Source organism: Polistes fuscatus, unplaced genomic scaffold (assembly GCF_010416935.1).
Source record: "Polistes fuscatus isolate 324 unplaced genomic scaffold, CU_Pfus_HIC Scaffold11, whole genome shotgun sequence".
NCBI classification, from domain to species: domain Eukaryota; kingdom Metazoa; phylum Arthropoda; class Insecta; order Hymenoptera; family Vespidae; genus Polistes; species Polistes fuscatus.
Window position 1 is genome coordinate 6,040,149 of NW_025113009.1, and position 5,585 is coordinate 6,045,733.

Below are 5,585 nucleotides of genomic sequence, written 5' to 3' on the forward strand. Positions count from 1 at the left end.
GTGTCGTTCGTTCGTTCGTTCGTTCGTTCTTTCGTACGTTTGTTGCAAGGTATCATTAGAAAAACATTTTCTTCAAGACAGTAGTCTTTGAAATGAAATAATTACGATCGATCTAATTTGCAATTATCGATTTATCTTGTTCGTTAGATTACAATCTAAATCGAGGTCGACTAATTATATTATCTCACTTTTGTATCTTGTAAAACTCGTTTAAAAGATCTATGCTCAATCCTTGACGACTTAAAGAAATATTTCGTTGTAAGGATCTTTCTACTTTTATTCTTTTATTCTTTTTTTTTTTTCTTTTCCTTTTCCATTCAAACGATCTCAGCAAAAATAATGAGAATCACATTAAATGTCTTCCTATTTTTATTTTGTAATTTATGCGTCTACCCGTGGAGAGAATTTTGAAAAAAAGATACAAAATAGGTATCTCTGAAATTAAAATGAATAATAATCGTAGAAGGAAAAAATTCGATTGATAATTTTACGAGCAAAACGTGTTCGAAGTCCTGAACTAATAATGACGAAAACCGATGGGAAAATTGGGTATTATTAACGATCACTCGTTTATTATTTTCTCTTTTTGTTGTCTTCCCCGATCGAAACGGCGCCATAATCATTTTCTTTTCTTCCAGCCGTGTATATCTTTAAAAAAGTCGATTCGATTAAAGAAAGAATTTTCCTCTTTCCCACCCCGTAATCCCACGCTTTATTGGTCGATGATTTTATCGATGACGAGACGGTTCGTGGATAGTTTGGTACCTTTATACCAAAACCAATTTAACGGTATCGTTTATTGGTTATGGTAGCCGTAATAAAATGCGGCTTGAGCGATCGCTCTTACTTTCGAATTCACTCTCACTTACTCGAACGGGGTTGCCTTGAGAACAACCTTCCTTCCTTCCCACCTGCCAGAAGTGGTCCATCCACAGATATATATATATATATATGTGTGTGTGTGGTGTGTGTGTGTGTGTGTGTATGCTTGTTCATGTTCACAAGGAACAAGACTCCGACTTTCGATTTCGATCGTCCCAAAAATAACAAGCACGACTTTTTTCTTTTTTTCTTTTTTTCTTAGTTGAAGAGAAACGCGTGGGTTTTTTTTTTTTCTTCACATTTATTTCTCGTATCGAAGGACACGATATCGAACTGAACTTAAGATCACGATTTCGTCGATCGATATAATCGATTTTATTTTATAAAAACAACAAGAGTCATTCTCATTCGGTTTTTTTCTTTTTCCTTTTTTTAATACTCGTCGGTGAAAGGTCACGCGTAATAGTGTTTATTCGTATTAACTATAAATGTCTCTTTGAGATTTATATCTTTCTTGGAACGATAAAGTGTTATAAATTACGTTGGAACTATTATTAAAATTAAATATATCCAGACTGAATCGTGCAGTTGAGATGTTTTTTCTTGATAAGTATAAAAATATCATATATACGAAAGTATGTTTTATTAGGATAAGTTTGGTAAAAAGATTTTAAAGACACCCAATACAAATTAAAATTAAATAATTCGATACTAATAATATATCTCTCATTATTTTTGTTCTTAACAAAAATATATATATATTATATAATTGAAATAATTTGTAGTCGCAAAAAAAAGCAATGGTTTTCACATAAATAAATTCGTAGAAAATCGTAAAGGTATTTTTTTGCGTTAATCGAAAATTCACGGAGGAGGAGGAGGGGGGGGGTAGAAGAAGAGGAGTATAGAATCTCGTTTAGGATTCTACACTGTTGTAAAGAGAGAGAGTTAGTGAGTACAGGCTGTAACTGGTAACAATAGAACTATTATTAAAATTAAATATATCCAGACTGAATCGTGCAGTTGAGATGTTTTTCTTGATAAGTATAAAAATATCATATATACGAAAGTCTGTTTTATTAGGATAAGTTTAGTAAAAAGATTTTAAAGACACCCAATACAAATTAAAATTAAATAATTCGATACTAATAATAATATCTCTCATTATTTTTTGTCTTAACAAAAATATATATATTATATAATTGAAATAATTTGTAGTCGCAAAAAAAAAGCAATGGTTTTCACATAAAAAATTCGTAGAAAATCGTAAAAGTATTTTTTTTGCGTTAATCGAAAATTCACGGAGGAGGAGGGGGGAGGGTAGAAGAAGAGGAGTATAGAATCTCGTTTAGGATTCTACACTGTTCTAAAGAGAGAGAGTTAGTGAGTACAGGCTGTAACTGGTAACAATGGAACTATTATTAAAATTAAATATATCCAGACTGAATCGTGCAGTTGAGATGTTTTTTCTTGATAAGTATAAAAATATCATATATACGAAAGTCTGTTTTATTAGGATAAGTTTGGTAAAAAGATTTTAAAGACACCCAATACAAATTAAAATTAAATAATTCGATACTAATAATAATATCTCTCATTATTTTGTTGTCTTAACAAAAATATATATATTTATATATAATTGAAATAATTTGTAGTCGCAAAAAAAAGCAATGGTTTTCACATAAATAAATTCGTAGAAAATCGTAAAGGTATTTTTTTGCGTTAATCGAAAATTCACGGAAGAGAAGGGGGGGGTAGAAGAGAGGGATATAGAATCTCGTTTAGGATTCTACACTGTTGTAAAGAGAGAGAGTTAGTGAGTACAGACTGTAACTGGTAACAATGGAACTTCTATTAAAATTAAATATATCCAGACTGAATCGTGCAGTTGAGATGTTTTTTCTTGATAAGTATAAAAATATTATATATACGAAAGTATGTTTTATTAGGATAAATTTGGTAAAAAGATTTTAAAGACACCCAATACAAATTAAATTAAATAATTCTATACTAATAATAATATCTCTCATTATTTTGTTATCTTAACAAAAATATATATATTTATATATAATTGAAATAATTTGTAGTCGCAAAAAAAAGCAATGGTTTTCACATAAATAAATTCGTAGAAAATCGTAAAGGTATTTTTTGCGTTAATCGAAAATTCACGGAAGAGAAGGGGGGGGTAGAAGAAGAGGAATATAGAATCTCGTTTAGGATTCTACACTGTTGTAAAGAGAGAGAGTTAGTGAGTACAGGCTGTAACTGGTAACAATGGAACTATTATTAAAATTAAATATATCCAGACTGAATCGTGCAGTTGAGATGTTTTTCTTGATAAGTATAAAAAATCATATATACGAAAGCCTGTTTTATTAGGATAAGTTTGGTAAAAAGATTTTAAAGACACCCAATACAAATTAAAATTAAATAATTCGATACTAATAATAATATCTCTTATTATTTTGTTGTCTTAACAAAAATATATATATTTATATATAATTGAAATAATTTGTAGTCGCAAATAAAAGCAATGGTTTTCACATAAATAAATTCGTAGAAAATCGTAAAGGTATTTTTTTGCGTTAATCGAAAATTCACGGAGGAGGAGGAGGGAGGGGGTAGAAGAAGAGGGATATAGAATCTCGTTTAGGATTCTACACTGTTGTAAAGAGAGAGAGTTAGTGAGTACAGGCTGTAACTGGTAACAATAATGATCGATCGTTACATAATCAATACGTTACGCAATTCAGCACGGTAATCACGATGAAGCATGAATGACGAGCATTGCACGAGGATCGCCTAACGATCTCTAATTATCTAACAGGCCCCGTGAGTGTTGCCTGTAAAGGTGAATTTCAACTTGGAATTATATTCATCCGTCGTGGCTCGTTAATACACGCGCGGTGTTTTCTAACACGAAAACTTATCCTGACCTTGCCCATTGAAACTCGTAGCGCATCCGATGCTCGTAGGAGGAAAAGAAAGCTGATCGATTTCCCCTTCTTTACGGCATCTCGATCTTCGATCGTCGATCATATACCCGGACTCTTATACCGATAAACGAATTAGACGATCCTCGATCGCGATTAAATCGTGATTCTAGGCTTGCGATCCGCTATCGATTGCGAGAACGTGTGTAAGTATCGTATATGCACACGTACATTGGTTATATATAGGTTGGAAGATACCGTGGTATGTAGTATAAATGTATGTCTACGTGAAAAAGCATATCATGGTGGTAAAGCCGTGATCTATACGTGATTTAGCACAATATTATACCGTATACAGATGTATGATCGATATACAGGTTGGAATCATTTAAATTGTTACTAGCTGACATTTAACCGAAAAAAAATAGAAAGAAAGCAAAAAAATATTAATATTGGGTTGGAGTACAATGTTTCTTCGTATTTTAATGTACAAGTTAAACACAAGTTTTCTTTCATATTTTGATATCTTACCCTCCTTTTTTTTTTGTTTGCAATAAAATATATTTACAAAAATTGTTGGGTATAAGAGAACACGAATTCGTGCAACGTGTAATATTATTGAACACTGTTATAGAGAAATTGACTATTGTATGACGTCTCAATTATTCGTTTTAATAATAGATCACACAAGTAGGAAAGTGTATCGACGGTGTTGGGATAATAGAACGTTTAGATAATGCAATATGTAATAGCAGAACTTTCTCTAAAAATTTCATAATTATAACTGTAAAATATTGTTCGTCCGTAAAATATATGTGCTTAATTTTTAATCTATACAAATTATCTTAACGCGTAATATATTTGGATTAACTATTATACTGTTATATATAAAGTAAGTTTATAAATTGAATTAGAAAGATAGATCAAGAAGTAACAATTGTTATCAACGCTTATCTATACGCGTTAACGAGCATATAATTCTTCCAAGATTTAACATCAATAATGAAGCAACCAGTTGGATCGATTTTCTCGATCCTACTCGAACTACATAGATCCTTACATATATATAGGAATAGCCATGCACTATTTTATTGGAAGTAGATATATCTCGAGAAAGGTTGCTGCCTAGCTCGATTTCATTGGAAAGCGATAAAACCTGGAGATCTACTGGTTTGGCTACGATCTACGATCTATTTCTCCTTGATCTATCGTTATCCATGAATTATGATCACACACCTGGTTAAACTTTAAAACACTTTATATTTTCTACAAAACTAACGCAAAAGTTCAATAATATTATTACAACTACAAATCAGATTTAAACGAATTCGATTAAAATTGAGTAAAAGTTAAAGGAAATAAAATAACAAAATAAAACAATAGATGTGCAAAAGGTGTAGAGATGTGTAGAGAATTCTTCCTGTCGCGTAAAAAAATTCTAAACGGAATGGGAATAGAATTTTGACATCGATTTCCGAAAGGTATTGCGATGGATAAAAATTTTCGAGAAGAGCAGGTTGACAAGTTGACGTTTCGGAGAGAGTCGGGAGACCCACATTCCTTTCAAGATGGAGTCCGTGCTGTTCGAGGTACGCGATCATGCTTGGACAAGTTGATGCCCACGTATGCAACTTGGTTATATATCCCTACGTAAGATTATGTTTGTATAGGTGTATCACTAATATATTCTACTCGGAGTCTCCTGGAAGTCAGCTGTCAAAGAATATCCAGAGAGCAATGCGACCGTGCTACGAAAAGTGTTACGCTCTTGTGTGGAATTACTTTGCTCGACCTACTTGAACTTCGTTTCTCTTTTTCTTTTTTCCTTCC

At 31.9% G+C, this 5,585-nt stretch overlaps 1 protein-coding gene across 1 annotated transcript in view; it reads right to left on the reverse strand.

Moving 5' to 3' along the window:
* The window catches only part of LOC122526562, a 100,231-nt gene that overhangs the window by 43,152 nt on the left and 51,494 nt on the right, over positions 1 to 5,585 (reverse strand). The window lies entirely within an intron of this gene.